The following is an 18,531-nucleotide window of genomic DNA, read 5'->3' as shown; positions in this document are numbered from 1 at the left end:
TCGGTGGAGGGTCTGAGAGGCAATGTAGGTGGCGGGGAGGCAGGAGACACCCCACTGTGGAAGCACCCTCAGGGGCAGCCGCCAGAGGGGACATCTTATCTGCCCCACTCCTTCCAGGAAGGACCATGCCCACCTTCCCAATCAGGAGAATCATGTCTGAACTGATTCCTAATCTGTGTTTTGTTCATCTTTGAGATCTCCTTGGTGCCTGGTACAGAGCTTTGGCTAAGTATTTCCTGGCCTAAAAGAGCCCGGGAGTTCCCACTGTGGCTCAGTGGTAACAAATCCAACAAGTAACCATGAGGATTAGGGTCAGATCCATGGCCCCACTCAGTGGGTTGAGGATATGTGGCTCAGATCTCGCAGACACAGCTCAGATCGCACGTTGCTGTGCTGTGATATAGGCCGGCAGCTGTAGCTCCGATTAGACTCCTAGCCTAGGAACTTCCATATGCTGCAGGCGCATCCCTAAAAAGAAAAAAAAAAAAAAAAAGAGCCTGTAAGATTGATATTATTCATTTCTTTTCCCTTTCTTGGGCTTCCTGTTTGGTGTGTGATATGCTTGATCCTTGGGAAGTCCTTCCTCGGAGCTTCCCATTAAAATGTCACCCTTCAAACAGCTGAGGACACGGACTCAGTCTCCCCACCCGCCTTTCCTCCAGGTTGAAGAGCGGTCTTCCGTCTAGTCTCCTCAGTGCTCATGCCACGCTGTCCTCACCCCCCACCTCCATCAACACTCGCCTGTCTCTCTACAGTAAGGGGAAGCCGAGGTTCACCGTGGGTGCACAGTGCTTAGTAGGGAGCCTCCGTGCCAGAAATCCAGAGTCTTCTGCGGGAGGCAGTGCTCTCTTTTCTGGGAAAGGAGAGAGGCAGAAAATTCCAGACACACCTGGACTCCACACCAGTCCAGGGTAGGACAACCGGGGACAAGAATTTCTCCCCAGACCAACCAGGTCCTCCTGGGGAGCACAGTGCATCCTTGTGCCCACGAGACCAAAGACGAGAAGACTGAGCTCAGGAGAAAGGGAGAAAGAAAAATAGGAAAAGGAAGATGGAGGAGCAGTGGAGGGACCCCGTTGCACAAGCCCTTGGAATGACAGGTGGGACAAAGTACGTAAAAAGCTGGCCTCTGCTGCCCACTCCAGCATCAGCCTTCTCCATCCTCCTGCCCCACCTCACACATGGCCTCAGTCCTCCAGCCACACTCAGCTTTCCTCGGCACTCGAAAGGGCCAGGCTTTCTCTTACCCACAGTCTCTGCAAACAACAGGGCCTCTTCCATGAAGCACTATTCCCCTCCCCATTCCACTCGGTCCCCCTCTATTCCTCCCTCACCTTGGCTTAGACATCACTGTCTCCAGGAAGCCCTCCAGACACCCAAACCCCTAGTGTGAGTTGCTCCCCCACCTCTGTGTGCCCACGTGACTGGCCCTTACAATGACCCAGGCCCTGTGCAGGGTGTTCGCACCCCACCTCATCCTACCCTCCCTGGGAGCTGGACAGCGCCACTCTCCTCATATTAATGGCGTGGAAGCCAGACCTGGAAAGGTTAGCCGAGGAGTTCCCACTGTGGTGCAGTGGGTTAAGAATCCGATTGCCATGGCTTGGGTCACTGTGGAGGTGAGGGTTTGATCCCCAGCCCAGTGCAGTGGGTTAAAGGATCTGGCATTGCCACAGCTGGGCATAGGTTGAGGCTGTGGATCAATCCCTGGCCACAAAAAAAAAAAAAAAAAAAAAAAAAAAAGCTGACTTGCCCTGGAGGAGTGCTAGGAAGGAAGGGGTGACCACAAATTGAACCCAGGCCTGCTGAAACCAAGGTCTGTGCTTTTCATCTGGCCACTGAACCATCATGGCATGTCAGCACTGGGAGGCCCCCATGGTCATTCTGTTCAATCCCCTTATTTCACTGAAGAGGGAGCCAAGGCCTAGGAAAGTTGAGTGACTTTCCCACAAACACAGAGCTGGCTCGTAGGTTGTGTGATCTTATGTCAGAATCAGAGCAATAACTTTGGATTCTTCATCCCAGCGTCTGTCTTCCTACAAGAGCCTTTATTGACCCCAGGAGCATTATCTACTGAGCTCTTCCCCATCCAACCACAGCCACAGCCCAGAGGGGTCCAGTGTGGCCCTCCCATCCACAGGCCATAGGAATCTCCCTAACCCTCCACAGTGGCTGCCCCAGAAATACGCCAACAAGAACAGCTGGAAAGGAACAGCCCCTTGGAAGGGGACAGATTCAGTGATGCTCTCTGCCTACACCACAGCCACAGCAACACCAGATCCCAGCCACATCTGTGACCTACACCACAGCTCACAGCAATGCCAGATCCTTAACCCACTGAGAGAGGCCAGGGATCGAACCCACATTTTCATGGATACTAGTAGGGTTCATTACCACGGAGCCACAATGGGAACGCCGCAATTTATTTATTTTTATCCTTAGTGGCGATGGAGACCCACAGGCCCTCCTGTGCTTCTGATACATATTCAGGGAACTGAGCCACCAGCCTTGTCAGGTGTCCTTGCCACTCCCGTTCCCTCTCAGGTTCCAGGTATGAAGAGAAACCTCTGACCCTCACACAGAGAAGCCTAAGGGGCTCCAGCAGGAGGGAATCTCTCTTACCCCCTCCCCATCTTCCCCATCTTCCCATTTATTACTCATCCATATTCCTTATTTGAGGAGAAGGAAGGGCATAAAGACACTGATTAGATGCAAGACTAGATTCAGAGGTGGCTCTCTCACTGTCCCCCATCTGAGCCTGAGTGCAGCTGGAGGGGCTGAAGTTGTACTTGGGGCAGGCATCTTTCTCCAAAAGGGGACTTTTGAAGGGGACTTGGAGACAGAAGAAGCACACCAAAGAATAAGGGCTGGGGGAGGTCTGTTCCTCCATGGAGGCAAACACATGGATGAGGCAGCTGGAGCTGAATCTGGCACCAGCCGGAGAGCATTCCAGGTGAGCAGTGGGGTTAAGGAACAGAAAGGTCCTGCAAGCATCTTTGCAATTCTTTTTTTTTTTTTTTTTTGGTCACACCTGTAGCACGTGGAATTTCTGGGGTCAGGGATCGAACCCACAACCACAGCAGAGACCCAAGCCCCTGCAGTGACAATGCCGGATCCTTAACCCCCTGCACCACAAGGGAATTCCGTATCTTTGCAATTCTGATGTCAGGGAAACATCGTGGAGATCGGCATTCACTAATATTTGCAGAGAAGCTAACAAATATCAGCTGGGTTCTCCAGCTAATGGAATTTTGGCAACCGTGACCCCCTCTACCACCCCAGGTCCCAGTACCATCATGCAGGCAGCCCTCAAATCCTTGGGGTCCTGGTGGGCCCTCCATCTCTTCCCTTTTTAGGGTACCTGCTCTAGGCTTTCAGAAGATGCCCCAGATCAGAATTGTAGGAGAGGCATAGATATGCCCTTTAGATCCTTATACAGAAAAAGGATTTTACCAGGGAAGGTCAGAGCCAGGTCAATAGATATCTCAAATTGTAAGCCCTAGCCAAGAAGGCCATTGGGTTTCCCTCTCCAACGATCGGATCACCAGCGGGAGTGGGGCCCATGGGAAGGCAGGAAATAAAAGGAGGTAGGCTCACCCTGCCTCCAGGCAGTCAAGGGTCAAGGTGACTTTTGACGTTCTTTCTAGACCCAGAATCCCACTTAAGATCCCTGTATGTGTTGTTTTCCCACCCCAACCCGTACACGCTCCTGCTCTCCCTAAGGAAGGTGGGCAAGAGATAGCTCTGTTAAAATTCCATATGGGGAAGAGGCCATCTGAAAGAGGCCAAGAGGAAGATACTGACCCCCCTAGAAATAAATCACCTAGCAGCAGGAGACCTCCATTCCAGAACAGAGTCCCAGGCTTGACACCTGGACACATGATGTCACCTGTTAAGAGCCTTACTATAAAATGGGGGAGATGATATTGGTGCCATCTACCTCGCATGAGCTGTGAAAGCCTGCGACCCCCGAGTGCACTGGTCAGAGGCAAGGGATAGTCGCCCTGGGCCTGTGTTGGGGCAGGGGTGGGGGGCATCTACACAACACCCCACCCAGTGTGTTTAACTCAGCTCTGGCGCTGGACCGTGGCCCACCAAACCTCTCTGAAGTCCGTGGAGTGGGTGAGGGGCATGCTGAGAGTTCGGCGGAGGCTGTGTCCATGGTTAACATATAAGCAGGTGCAGTCTGGGGCAGTGGGACATTCCCCGCCCCAGGGCCACATTCTTGAGGTCACAACAAGTGCAAACTTGTTATAACCTGTGTTGGAGCAGCAGGGGGCAGGAGGGCATGATGGGGGGGGGATGGTGCTGAGCCCCGGGAGGCTGGCTGGCGAGGCTGGCAGCAGCGGTGCAAAGGGAAGGGGGTGGAGGGCGGGTGTGCAGGTGCATATGCAAGTGGTGGGTGCGGGTCTGTGATCTGCGCGCCTGAGCGGGCCTGCTGGGTCTGGGCACATCCGCTCCGTTGCGCGTATGGGAGCCGTGTGTGGGGCCGCATAGTGAGCGTGTGCCTGTGTGTCTCTGCATATATGAGCTGCGTGGTGGGAGGAGGAGGAGGCGGGCAGCCCTGAGCCGCGGCGGCCGGGCATGTGGAGCGGAGGAGTGGGCAGGCTGCGAGTGCCCCTTCCCCTTCGCAGGCCTCACGAAACCTGCATTCCAAGGCCATCCACAGACTGCCCCCTCCCCCTGTGAGCCAGGGCCTGTCCCCGCTCGTGCCCACCTCCCCGGTCTACCCAGGGAGAGGAGGTCGCCTCCGCCCATCCCCCCTGGCCCTGGGCCCACTCCCCCGCGCTCGCCCGGCCCTCTGGACACTGCGGCGGGTGGGGGGAGGCTCTGAAAGCAGGTGACTGTTTGGGGGAACTCAGGGACAGAGCCCCCATTGTGCCCGCCCCGGAGCCGCCTCAATGGAGCTCTCGGGCACAAAGGGGCTTTGACAATGGGCAGGACATTAGTATGCAGAGCCAGCCCCTCGGCCCTCTCCCTATCCCACAGCCCAGGGGCGGAGGGTGGGGGGATGCTGGCCTTGCGCGCAGGGTGGAGGTAGGGGGTGGGGCAGGGCTGAGGCTGAAGAGATCTTAGCCCACAGGGGCTCCCCTGGGGGCACTACCCAGGAAACAGGGGAGGGAGACTAGACCAAGGCCCCCAAACCTGCCACTCGCCAGAAAGGACTTTCCAAGTGGAAAAAGCCACCGGGGCACCGGGAGGGCTGGGGGAGGGGCTGGGGGAGGCCAGGCTCCTCCGTCCCAGGCTGGACTCTGGAAAGAAGCACGTGGGCAGCCTGAGCCCCACCCACTTTGGGCCTCAGTTTTCCCATCTACTCAAAGAACTATGTGGGCAGGAGAGGAAAAAACGGAGCAATAGAGAACAAGTTCTCAAAACTAAGCCCGGCTTGTCTCAGAGAGGTCAGGCTTGAGGTCCGACCCTCCAGAACGCTTCTGCTCAGGGTGTATGCTTTGGGTTTGGGGTATTTGGGCTTCTGACAGTGTGGTGCCTGCAGCCTAGCCCAAGGATATTTGACCGACAGACCAAAGAGCCGGTACCAGCTCCTCCCCAGTGTGTGTGTCCCTCCGTCCCATCTGTGAAGGGGCCCATCAGCCCCTCCTCCACAGCCACTGGCACCTTCAGCACCACCAGCTGCTTTTCCCAAGGTGCATGTACTGCCCTGTGGCACCACAGCACAAGGGGTAGGTTCAGAGCTTCCAGGAGAGGGACCAGGGGTCCGGAGTGCTGGGGGAGCTGAGAGGAGGTGACATCTGGGAAGGGGCCCGCGGGCAATGAGCAGGGAAGGGGCACCACAGGAGAAGCAGCATTGCCCAATCACAGACTTCCTCTGCCCTGGGCCAGGAACCCTTTAGAGAGAGGACTGTGGCCACTTTACAGAACTGCTCCCCACCGAGCAAGACAGAAAACCCTTCTGGGCTTAGGAATGTCTTCTCCTGGTTTTCAGTTGCTGTTGTGTCAGGAAGTCCTCCGGCTGCCTGCCCTCAACTCAAGACTTCCTGCTTGACTCTGTTGGCCCTGGAGGGCACACTTGGGATTGCTGGGGGAAAGGTAAGGTCTGCTTCACCCCACCCCAGGTCTTTGGGTCCCCCCCAACCCCCACTGCACCTCCCCCCACCACACACACTGAAAGTCAGGTGGGGAGAGGGTAAGGCTAGGAGTTAGAACTCCTGGGTTCAGGGCCCCACAACCCTGTTAACTTTTCCTGGGATCGTGCACAAGTTACTTTTCCTCTCTGGTTCAGGAAGCCCCCTTCTGCAATGGGGAAAGGGTCACTGCTACATAGACCTGCCTTCTGGGCCCATGAGTAGTGGATTCAGGGGCAAGGCTCTGGAATTTAATAAGAGCTCACATTATTTAGAGCTATGCTAGGGCCTTTTCTAGTATTACATCATCCAATTCTTAACAATTCTAAAACGTAGGGACCATTTTAAAGCTCCATTTTATAGGTGAGACAACCAAAGCACAGAGATGCTACTAATTTGCCCAAGGCCACACAGCAAGTCAATGATAGGACTGAGATGCAAGCTCAATAGATGGTCTATCTCCAGAACCCACATGATTAATCACTATCGCATGCTGCCTCCTTGGTAAAAACATTCCCAAGACTATGGGCAGCTGAAGGAGGTCAACCGGGATATTCAGATCACACAGGGTCTTTTTGAAACTGTTTTCTGAGGTTCCTCTAGATTAGCAATTCTTAAAGTGTGGTCCAGGGAGGCTGGGGGCTCCTGAGACCCTTCCAGAGGCTCTATGAGTTCAAAACTATCTTCATAATAATACTAATGCGTTATTTGCTTTTTTCTCTTTGATTCTTTCGTGAGTATTCAGTAGAGTTTTCCAGAAGCTACACTGCAATATGATATTACAACCTATTGTATACAGAAGCAGGTATGCAATACCAACTGTCTTCTGCTAAGCCAGATATTAAAAATATTTGTGAAAAGTTGAGACAATGCCACTTACTAAACGTTTGTCTATTTTGAAGTATAGCTATTTTTCATTAAAAATGTCATTTAAGTTGACATGCAAAATGGGTTTTTTGTTGTTATTTTTTTTTTGTCTTTTTTTTTTGGCATTTCTTGGGCTGCTCCCACGACATATGGAGGCTGTCAGGCTAGGGGTCTAATCGGAGCTGTAGCCACCAGCCTATGCCAGAGGCACAGCAACGAAGTATCCGAGCCGCGTCTGCAACCTACACCACAGCTCACGGCAACGCCGGATCGTTAACCCACTGAGCAAGGGCAGGGATCGAACCCGCAACCTCATGGTTCCTAGTTGGATTCGTTAACCACTGCACCACGACGGGAACTCCTGTTCTTATTTTTAAATGAATTAATTTTGCCAATTTTAAGTTTCCTCCCATTTCTAACCTATCAATAGATATAACCCACATTAACAAAAGCTTTTTGGAGTCTTCAATAATTTTTAAGATGTGAGGGGTCCTGGAGTTCCCATTGTGGCTCACTGGTAACAAACCCGACTAGGATCCATAAGGACACAGTTTCGAACCCTAGTCTTGGTCAGTGGGGTACAGATCCAATGTTGCTGTGAGCTGTGGTGTAGGTCACAGACGTGGCTTGGATCTGGCATTGCTGTGGCTGCAGTGCAAGCTGGCAGCTGCAGCTCTGATTAGACCCTAGCTGGGAACTTCCATATGCTGTGGGTGCAGCCCTAAAAAAAAAAAAAAAAAATTTAATAAATTTTTTAAAAAGCTGTGAGGGGTCCGGAGATCAATAAGTTTGAGAACCACTGCCCTACACTCAGACATCCTCACCCATTCCTCTTGCCAGTCACCCATGTCTTTTTCATCAGGGAGTCAACCAGGGAGATTTTGACTTGTGGAGAAGGTGTGTGCCCAGGTCTTGCTGTTGGGAGCAGGGTCAGGGGTGGAGCTGAGGGGACGGTCCCAGGGAGGGCATAATGCTAAGAGGTCAGGCTTACACACCATTTGAGAGCTACCCCCATGTGTATCCCAGCATGCAATCCCCCCCCACCCCCCAGAGGTTTGCTCAAGACAACAGGGCTGTCCCAGACTGAACTCTGACCTCTACTCCTTTCCCACCCCAGAACCCCTTTTGACAAGCCCATCATCTGTCCGGAGAGAAAGGTTCTATGCACAGCCACATGGATTTTTGTATTGGGGCCAGCAGTGCTTAATCTGCTGCTTATAATCTTAGGGTGAAACTGTCTCCAGAGGGCGGGGAGTTTGGTGGTAGGAGAGGAGTTTCTCTGGGGGCTCCCTAGAGAGTTGGACAATAGGGTCTGACATTCACCATAGTCTAGAACACACCTAAGCCTCTAAAGTCAGAGCTCTCCCCCAGAATTAATGACCAGAAAGGTCTCCTACCTAAAGTGAAGCTAGTCAGTAGGCACTCTGTGCCCTGAGAACAGAGGGGTCCAGGGAGGAAAGACTCCCTGTGCTTCAGGGAGTCCGCAACCTGCAGAGGTGTGGGCCCCACCCTAGAGGAGCCCCCTGCCAATGACAGAGACAGGATGTCCCCTCCAACATTACTGCTTCGGTGGCCATCCTGGGCAAAGTCATGGACACAAAGGACAAGGGACAGGCGGGATGGTGTGGAGAAGGGGTACAAGATGACAGAGCAGAAAGAAACAGGAGGATGGGATTTGCAGGAGGGGTGGGCCTGTGTGAGGGCCCAGGGCTGAGGGGTGTGACTCAGGGATGGCCATGGGGTATGCTTCCCTGGAAAAAGGGCAGAATAGATGGGGGTCCCAAAAGATGGGGGTGCTGAGGGGGTGGGGGAAAGGCTGATATAAAGAATCTTGAAGAATGGTTGGGAGTTTTCACTGAAAACCACCAGAGATGTCTGGATAGAAAAAAGGCAGAGGTTTAAATGGATGCTTCATGATTACAATTTCAGTGATAATTCCACGTGGAGTAGAGGGAGGAAATCAAGGGGAAAGAGGGGCGGGGTCAGGGAGGTCACTAAGGAGGCTGCTGGGCAGCCAGGCTGAAGGGATGGATTGGTGACGGGGGGCGGGGGGGGGGCAGGAGGAGCAGGTGCACACACCTGAGAGAAGAGCCAAAGATGCCAGCCTCTCTCTACCCCGTATCCCACCCCTACCCCTCCATGGGCAGAGAGGGGGACAGGCAGGACCATGGAGGGGCAGGGGCGGGATATGGGGTAGAGAGAGGCCGGCATCTTTGGCTGAAAGAGACAAGATGCTCAGGATGGAGAAAGAGACTGTTAGGGAAGCTAAACAGCTCTGTGACATTTATCAAATCTGAGCTGAAGGCGGGACATCTGCTTGGTGAAAACACAGGGAAAGAAGGGGCCAGGGGCGTGGAGACCCAGGCTCAGGTGATGACCAGACTGTTGGAATGAAGTCAGGAACCTCATCTTAAATGAAAACTCTCCCACATTCCCAAACTCCAGAAGCGAGGAGGGGTAGACACCTTGGACAGACCTCAGACAAGACGTGAGGAAGGGCTGGGGGCAGGCCCAGAAGCCGGGCAAGATGAAGGAATAGAAAGAGTCACAGAGGTAGGAGAACTGAAACAGCCAACAACTGCACTTTTCAGTTTTAACAAGTTGACCACCATTCCAAGCCCTTTAAAAATAGACTCTTTTTTTGGGCCGGGGGGAGGGGCAGTCCCCACGCAAGGCATACAGAAGTTCCCAGGGTAGGGGATGAATTGGAGCTGCAGCTGCCAGCCTACGCCACAGCCACAGCAACACAGGATCTGAGCTGTGTCTGCGACCTACACCACAGCTCACTGCAATGCCAGATCCTTAACCCACCATGTGAGGTCAAGGATCGAACCCGCACCTTCATGGTTCCTAGTCAGGTTCGTAACCTGATGAGCCACAACAGGACGTCCAAATATGGACTCTTTTAATCCACAACTACAGTGAGCCCCGTTACAAGGATGAGGAGACATGTGTAGCTACTTCCAGGATTTTCAACCCAGGAAGTCTGACTCCAAGGCTGTGAACTTAACCACTGGGACAGCGCCATGCAGCTGAACCTTCCCTCCAAAAGAGGCCTCTTGACCACTGTTTCAAGAATCCCTGTCCTGGAGTTCCCGACGTGGTGCAGTGGTTAATGAATCCAATTAGGAACCATGAGGTTGAAAGTTCGATCCCCGGCCTCACTCGACAGGTTAAGGATCTGGCCTTCTAGCCTAGGAACCTACCTCCATGTGCCATGGGTGCAGCCCAAGAGGTAAAAAAAGAATCCCTGTCCTTCTCTGAACTTCGCAACTCCCCTCAGAAGCCTTAATAATGGGCTTTTTTGGTTTGGGGGTTGGGGTTTTATTTGGGTCCGGAAGGTGGTCTCCCTCTTTTGTTTTGGACATCTTTCCTCATATGGGACCTGCTTCCTGAAGTCTAGCCTAAGTCCTTCCAGCGGCAGCCTCAACCCTTCCCTCAGGTCTCCTGCCATTGGAAGGGGAGCAGAAGGGCCAAACCCACTCCTTCTGTGCTCCGCCTTTTTCGGGGCCTGGGGTGCCTGTCAGTCTTCTCAAGGCCCTGCTTCTCCAGCCTCTTTCTCCAGGCTACACAGTTCACTTCTTACTCCTTTTCTGCATTCCAGAGGCAGCCCACCCTTCTCCCCACCACCTCAAATCCAGCTCCCAGCTGGCAGACACCCACGGGAGAGTTCTTCCCATAATCCTACTCTCTTTGCCCTTTCAAGTTTCTGATGGGGGAAGGGGATGAAGAGGGGCACTCAGATGCATTGTCCCCATGAACATGGTGACAGCCTGGAAAGCAAATTGGACGAAGGGAGAAAAGTATTGAACTCAGCCTGTGGGAGAAACAGGATGATGTGGTAAATGCTGAAAGCTCTGATTTCCAGGAGCCGCCCCTGCCAATCACCCTTCCTTGGGTGCTTAAACACTTGGATTCCATATCTCCCATCTCCCTAACCTTTCTGCAGTTTCCTCTTAACAGTGCCTTGGACTATCCCTTCTCTCTGCCCCTTCCAGGGCCTCGCTACCATCCTGGACAACTTGGCCTCAGCCTGCGCAGTAGCACTGACCAGTCAGGCAAGAGAAGAATCTAGGCCGGGGGCAGGGGAGGGAGAGTGGAGGGTTTTTTTTCCTTCTGTCCCAAATAACCCTTGGCAGGAAAGTTGAGGGGCTCCATTGCCCAATGTCTCTTTCCCTCCCCTCAGACGCCAGAGAATTCGGCCTATCTTCCATCTTGTGTGCAGAAACCAAGCATTTTGCTAAAAGGCATAGCAGGCATTTTCTCCTTTGGAGAAGTGGGTTTTTCTATATGACTCACCAGCTCCCCCATCCCTAAAACCCTTGTTCCACCAATCCCACCTTTTTTTTCTTCTTGTTCTGTCTTTGTAGGGCTGCACCCACTGCATATAGAGGTTTCCAGGCTAGGGGTCCAATCGGAGCTACCGCTGCCAGCCTACACCACAGCCACAGCAACACAGGATTCGAGCGAACTACACCACAGCTCATAGCAACACTGGATCCTTAGCCCACTGAGCGAGGCCAGGGGTCGAACCCACGTCCTCATGGTTACTGGTCGGGTTCATTACCACTGAGCCCTGACGGGAACTCCCCACCAATCCCACCTTGACCCCAGAGGACTTCATCTAAGCCCACCCAGATCCCAGTGTCCCAGCCTCTCTGGTCCCTAGGGAGGTCAGGAGAAGGTGGCGCCAGGCCCTCTCCTTCTCGCCCAAGCCAACCAAGCTGGAGCTACAAAGGAGCAAAGGTGCAAGTGCAGGGATGGGGCAAGTTCAGGAGATGGGGGATGCCAGTGGGCATGGGTGTCCATAGATAGATGTGGGGCAGATGTTGGGGAGATTTTTTTTTTCCCTCAGTGTAGGGGGCAGCACTGGGATTCTGCATTAGAACCACAGAAGGATGGGACCATAACCCTGCCCCCCCCCCCCCCGACCCCCTCCACTCAGTGGAGTCATTGCCATTTGATATCCACTGAGACAAGTTGGCTGCTCAGCTCTGGGTGGGGGGGTGGGGATGGCTCAGAAAACAGCAGCTCCTTTCAGGACCCAGGTTGGCAAGGGCTTTGGGAGGCTGGACTGGCCCAGATCACCCCCCAACACCCCCTCTCTCCCTCCCTCGCCACCACCACCAAAGGACTGGAGGGCGGGGAAAAGGAGTTGGCACTGCCTGGGCCATGCCTATTGCCTCCACAGACCAGCCCTGGCCCCTCTCCCTGGCATGATGCCTTCCCTCCCCCTCCTCCCTCGTTTCCTCCTCCCTGATGAACTAGCTCTAAGCCAGGACACCTGGTTCCTTCCGTACTTGGTCCCCCCATACCCAGTCGATACCACAAGAAATTAACAATCCCTGGCCATCAGCACTGGATGATGCTCATCGTCAGGCCAGGAATATGTAACAGAACAGAAATCCTGGGAGATACGGGAGAGGGTTTCAAGAGGAAACTAAGTGGAACTCAGTGGTGCCTGCAGGGAGCTGGTTTTCTGATCCTCACTCCAGGACCTCCTCACCCCTAAACAAGTATCACTCCTCCGAGAAGGGCACCGGATCTCCCATCATCTCCCTCCCACCCGGAAATACCTAAAGCAGTCCTGGCGGGTGGTGGTGGTGGGGGGTAGGGGGTGTCAGAATTCAAGCACCACAGCCAAGGCAGACAGGTCCAAAATGTTTAACCAAAATTTATATCGATAAGTAACTGGATCAGGTTTTAAGCCTAGGTCCCCTTTGGCATCCAAATTTGTACTGGCTTCTTCATATCCCCACTTCCCCATCTGCCTCACTCTGTCTGGGGCACTTCATTAACAAGAATGAGATCTTAAGATATTCTAGAGGCCGTACTCCCACTTTTCCCTAGTTTGGTCCGTCTACCCATCCCAGGGCTCAGCTCTCTTCCCTCAAATCAGGAAGTTCCAACCTTCATCTCTTTCCTAACACAGGTGTCCTTGGCAACTTCCTGGTGGGGAGGAGGGGGTGGGGAAGGGGCAGCTCATCTAGAGGGTGGATGTTATGGAAGCCAATTTGCCCTTCTTATTCTAGCAGAAGTGGCCCGGCTGTTCACCTCTTGGGGATCTCAGTGTGAAACAGCTCTGTGTGTGTGTGTGTGTGTGTGTGTGTGTGTGTGTCTGTGTGTGTGTGTGTGAGCGTTGGGGAGTGCATGTAGTCATGGGGAGGGGTGCCTTGAAGTTTGAATGGAGGGAAGAAACTGCACGGGCAGGGGTCCCGGTCACACCAGGCTGCTCCATCTCCCTAATCTGAGCTGTAGGTGTTTTCCTCCCATGTGTGAACAAGTGATCAGTGGGTGTCACTATATGAGTGTCACAGTGTGGGGAGGGGGAAAGGGGCTGGGCATGGGAGTGGGAGTACCCTGACGATCCTGGGAAGAGGGGGCGCTGTCTGGAGTGCCTGCGGGGGCGCATGGTTATATATGGTGATCACTGTATTTGTCGGAGGGCTGTGATGTAACTGCAGGTCTGCGCAGTGGGGAGAGAGGGGCATTAGGAAAGCCCCTTCCTTCGCCTAAAGTACTGAGGTGACCAGCTTGGGTAAAGTTCTCTTCTTGGAGAGCCTGTCCCAGAAGGGTCCGTTTGGGGCCGCCCATGGCGGGAGGCTGGGGAATAAGACTGCACCGCTGAGGCCAGCCAGGGTAGGGACTGAGGGGCTGGGAACCCCGGTATCTCTGGAAAATGAGGTGACAGGACCCCGGCAGGGGCGGCAGTACTCCTTCATCAGAGCCAGGGTCTTACCTTGGACCTGGGGTGGAGCGGCCCCTCGGTTGGGCAGCGGGACAGACGGACGGACGAGGCGGGCAGGCGTGAGGAACGGAGCTGTGCGACGGGCAGGGCCGGGACTCTTAAACCCGGAGCTGGGATCAGATAAGGGCTGGTCCGGGGGCCGGGGCCGGGGTCGGGCCGGCCGGGGGCAGAGCTGGGCCGGGCCGGGCCGCCCCCTCCCTCCGCAGCGCAGAGCCAAACTTTGCGTGAATGGAGGGACTTGGAGGGGGGCCGGGCGGACGCCAATGGGAATGTGGAGCGCCAGGCCTGAGCTGCTGGGATTGGAGGGGCTTGGGCAGGGGGCGGGGCGTAGGGACAACGAAGTGGAGCCCAGACAGCTGGGGGAGCAGGGCAGAAAGCAACACCCAAAGACAGAGACCCAGACAGACTCTGGGAGAAAAGAGATGGAAGACGATAGGCGAAAGCGATAGAAGCCGAGCTGGCAAGATGACAGGGGAAAAGAAAAGGAAGAAAAAGGAAGCCGTCTTGTCAGGGATGGGGAACGAGAGCGGGAGCCGGCAGGGGCGGGCCTGGGGTCGAGTTAATGAGGTGGAAATGAATTCAGGGCCGGCCCAGTGGCCCTACTGGCAGCGCCAAAGGAGCAGGCTCCTGGGGGCTACGGGGTTATAGCCTTCGGCACGATATCCATGCAGGTTTCTAAACGCTGCGTGCAGTCCTGGGTGAAAATGCCCAGAACTTCGCCCCCACCTGCAGTGGTTTGATCTTGAAAGGGCACACAACAAGCAGCGCTAGAGCTCAGAAAGTGCTGGAGGCTGCAGAAAGGGAAAGATCACTGCTTTTAGGGGGTCCTGGCAGATGTGGGAGAACAGACGTGAAGTCTGATAAGGCCCCTACAGAATGCAGAGTATTCGGGTACTGGGAGATGGTGGGGAGGGCATTTAAGGCAGAGGGAACCACGGTCACAAAGTTCTGGGAGGACATGAAACTGCAACAAAGTGGTCTGTTGGACTAGAATCCCGGGTGGTGGTTCCTAACCTTTTCATCACGAAAGACGTCTTTCATTATCTGACTCCAAGTTTTGAAAGATTATCCACAATCACCCACTCTTAGCATGTATTAAGGAAGAAAATAATAATTATTTTCCCCTACCTTTTTTCTTCTTTGTATGGCTGCACCTGCAGCATATGGAAGTTCCTGGGCCAGGGGTTGAATCAGAGCTGCAGCTGCAGCCTACACCACAGCCATGGCAACATCAGATCCCAGCCACATCTGCAACCTACTCCACAGCTTGTGGCAAAGCCAGATCCTTAACCCACTGAGCCAGGCCAGGAATCAAACTGACATCCTCACAGAGACAACATCAGGTTCTTAACCTGCTGAGCCACAACGAGAACACCATTATTTTCCCATTTTTGTTCATCATAGATATTTAACTACTAATCAGTACCCATCATTAGCATATTGAGGTGATATACATCTTGACCAAAAAAAAAAGGGGGGGGAAAGAAACTTGAAATCTTAGTTTAGTTCAGCCTCTAAATGGCATATGATGAGTAAAGGTCCACTTCAAATAGCCCCCAGGGGTGGAGGGGACCAGCTAAAGATGAGTACCACAGGCACAGCGTTTGTGGTTGGGGAGTATATATAGAGCTCTGGCCTTTCATGGTCAGCTCTGAAGGCCATGGGGAACCAGTGAAGCTTTCTTGAGCAGGGGCAAAGACAAAGCCATAGCAGAATTTTAAGAAGATTAATCTGAAGGTGAGCAAAATGGTTTGACTCAAGGGGAAACATGGCGGCAATCCTAGACTCTTCATTCTTCCTCACGTCATCCCTCTTATCTAATCAATGCATCTACCTTTTTTGTTTGTTTGTTTTTGTTTTTTTTTAGGTCCACGCCCGTGGCATATGGAGGTTCCCAGGCTAGGGGTCTAATCAGAGCTGTAGCCACAGGCCTATACCACAGCCACAACACTACCAGATCCAAGCCACATCTGCGACTTACACCATGGCTCAGGGCAACACCAGATCCTTAACCCACTGAGTGAGGCCAGGGATCGAACCTGCATCCTCATGGATGCTACTCAGATTCGTTTCTGCTGAGCCACGACAGGAATTCCAATGCATCTACTTTCTAAATTACCTAAGTCCTGCTCCCTTCCTCTCTGTCTCATCAACATGCCAGTGGTCCAGGACCCCATCACCTCTCACCAGCATCACCACAGCATCCTTCTACTGCCTACCCCTGGTCTTTCTCCACTAACCCTAATTTAATCATTCAGCTCATGAAATCTTTCATGTAAGAAGAAACCCCAGTCTTTCCGAAACACAATGTCACTTCCAGATTTAAGCTTTCAATGACTGCCCACTGTCTATAAATAAAGTCCCAATTCCTCCCCGTAGGATAGAAGGTCTCTTTGAACCTAGACCTGGTGACATTCTTGCCTCATCTTCTTCCACTACCCCTACACATCCCAAGCTTCAGCCGCTTCCTCCTCTAATACCCAAGGTTCAGTCTTATTTTCTTTTTCTGTGCCCTGCCCCTGGCGACTTCATCACTTAACATGGCCCCAACCATCATCCCGAGTTATACCCTAACCTCTATCTTCGGCCTCAGGCTCTCTTTAGAACATTCCCTCCATGTTCCAGTTGCTTGCAGGGGATTTCCACTGCAACTGGTCAGGCCCCAAACTGAACTCGTCTTCCTCCTCCCCAAGGCTGGGAGTTCTCATGACTTTGTTCCTTATTTCTGTTTCTCCCGGTCAATCACATTAAAAAACTCAAAGTGATCTTCACTCTTCACCCCCTACCTTATGCTCCATCCATTGACATGTCAACCTAACCACCAAATTCTGTCAAGTCTCCCTTCATTCTAGGATGTTCTTTTCCATTTCATGGCACTACCAGGTTCAGGAAGATCTCCAGCAGCCCAGGTCCTTGACCCACTCTTCACCCTTCTCTCCAGTCTCAAAGGAAGAAGCAACCTGTATTCCTCTGTGAATACAGAGATCCTGTGCCCTTGGATCAAAATCCCAAATTGCTGACACTTGCTTACAGGTCACAGTCCCAACCCCTAAGCTCAACACTTGGGGTATTTTTTTAAAGAGGGGAGAGAAGAAAGAATCAAAAGGAAGAGGCAGAAAGAGACATCTTGTGTGTGGTGAAGGAGAAGTGTCTGGAGAGGTTCATTCCAATGGATCTTTTATGTAGAGCAGAAAAGTCACATAGAAAACTCAGGGCGGTAGCAGGACTGGGCAAAGCATTTAGAAGTTCTAGAACAGCAGGTATGCAGAGATTGGGGGAAAGTACACAGATAGCTTGAATGGCACTGTAATTTTCTAATTTTATTTTATTTTATTTTATTTTTATGGCTGTACCCATGACATATGGAAATTCCCAGGCTAGGGTGGAACCACAGCTGCAGCTGCTGGCCTAAGACACAGTTATAGCAACACCAGATCCTTAACCCACTGAGCAAGTCCAGGGATTGAACCCACATTCTCATGGGTATTTGTTGGGTTCTTAACACGCTGTGCCACAACGGAACTCCGTAATTTTCTAATTTTAAAAGAGTGAATTAAATAGAGGTCTTATCCTTTTTTTTTTGTCTTTTTTAGGGCCACCCTCGAGGCATATGGAGCATACAGAAGTTCCCAGGCTAGGGGTCAAATCGCAGCTGTAGCCGCCAGCCTACACCACAGCCACAGCAACGCAGGATTCAAGCTGCATCTGCAACCTATACCACAGCTCACGGCAATGCCAGATCTGTAACCCACTGAGGGAGGCCAGGGATTGAACCCACAATAGAGGTCTTATTCTTAAATATGTTTTGTAATGTCTGTACAGATATCCATCATATACATTCCTTTGTAATATCAAATGTCAGTTTTTGATTTTTAGGTCTTTTTGCAAAAGAGAAGTCCCTGAATAGTCACTAGGAGCTCAATAGGGAATCAACAATAAAGAGCATAGGAGGAGTTCCTGGCTCAGTGGTTAACAAACCTGATTAATATCCATGAGGACGCAGGTTCAATCCCTGGATTTGATCAGTGGGTTAAGGATCCAGCGTTGCCACGAGCTGTGGTCTAGGTAGCAGACCGGCTCAGATCCCACATTGCTGTGGCTATGGTGTAGGCTGGCAGCTATAGATACAATTCAACCCATAGCCTGGGAACCTCCATATACCACAGGTGTGGCCCTAAAAAGACAAAAGGTGAAAAAAAAAGAGAAGAAAGAGCATAAGAAATTCAGATTTATGAGTGTCTACTATGCAAGATAAACCTATTACTTGAGATGGGGAAACTGAGGTTCAGAGACATTCAGTGGCTCACCTCTGATAACATAGCTAGAAAGTATTAGATTTGGAGTATGAATCCACGTATGCTGGGCCCTAGAGACTATCTCAAGGTAACACTAGTGTGAATTTGCATGGGTAAAACATAATCTTAATTGTCAAGATGAGCACATATTGCTATGAAAAATTTGCCAGGGTGTTAGTTACATTGTTTGTCATGGGGCAAGGGCTCCCTTGGGGCACAAAGGACGACAGTCGGGTGAGGAACATGTTTGAGAAGAAGAATCCACAGGCGGGCAGCCGTAAGTGGGGGGCGGGGGGGGGGCTTCTGCTGGGAAAAGCCAGTGCGGACAGAAGGGATGAAGGAGGCTTGGGGTCAGGAGGCATGAGGGAGGCTCAAAACAGGCAACACGTAAGAGTCAGAGGTATTAGCTGCAAATGGTAGCGTCACTGACAATGGTCTCCATAGAATTCCCCGAAGGGTATTTTAGTGTCTTGGCCCCGCAAGGCTGAACAATTTCCATTAGCAGTAGGGCACCTAGTAGCTGGATAATTCAAACCAC

At 52.5% G+C, this 18,531-nt stretch overlaps 1 protein-coding gene across 1 annotated transcript in view; it reads right to left on the bottom strand.

Annotated features, from left to right (window-relative positions):
- KCNJ10 (potassium inwardly rectifying channel subfamily J member 10) overlaps window positions 1–13,901 on the bottom strand; it is a 35,440-nt gene extending 21,539 nt beyond the window's left edge. Inside the window, exon 1 of the mRNA XM_047784183.1 lies at window positions 13,690–13,901. The gene's annotated coding sequence lies outside the window, so the exon portion shown is untranslated. The remainder of the gene's footprint in view (window positions 1–13,689) is intronic.
- Window positions 13,902–18,531: the final 4,630 nt, after the last annotated feature.

This window comes from Phacochoerus africanus, chromosome 6 (assembly GCF_016906955.1).
Source record: "Phacochoerus africanus isolate WHEZ1 chromosome 6, ROS_Pafr_v1, whole genome shotgun sequence".
Taxonomy (NCBI): domain Eukaryota; kingdom Metazoa; phylum Chordata; class Mammalia; order Artiodactyla; family Suidae; genus Phacochoerus; species Phacochoerus africanus.
Note: the sequence above shows the minus strand (reverse complement) of the source record. Positions and strands in the feature narration are given on the sequence as shown.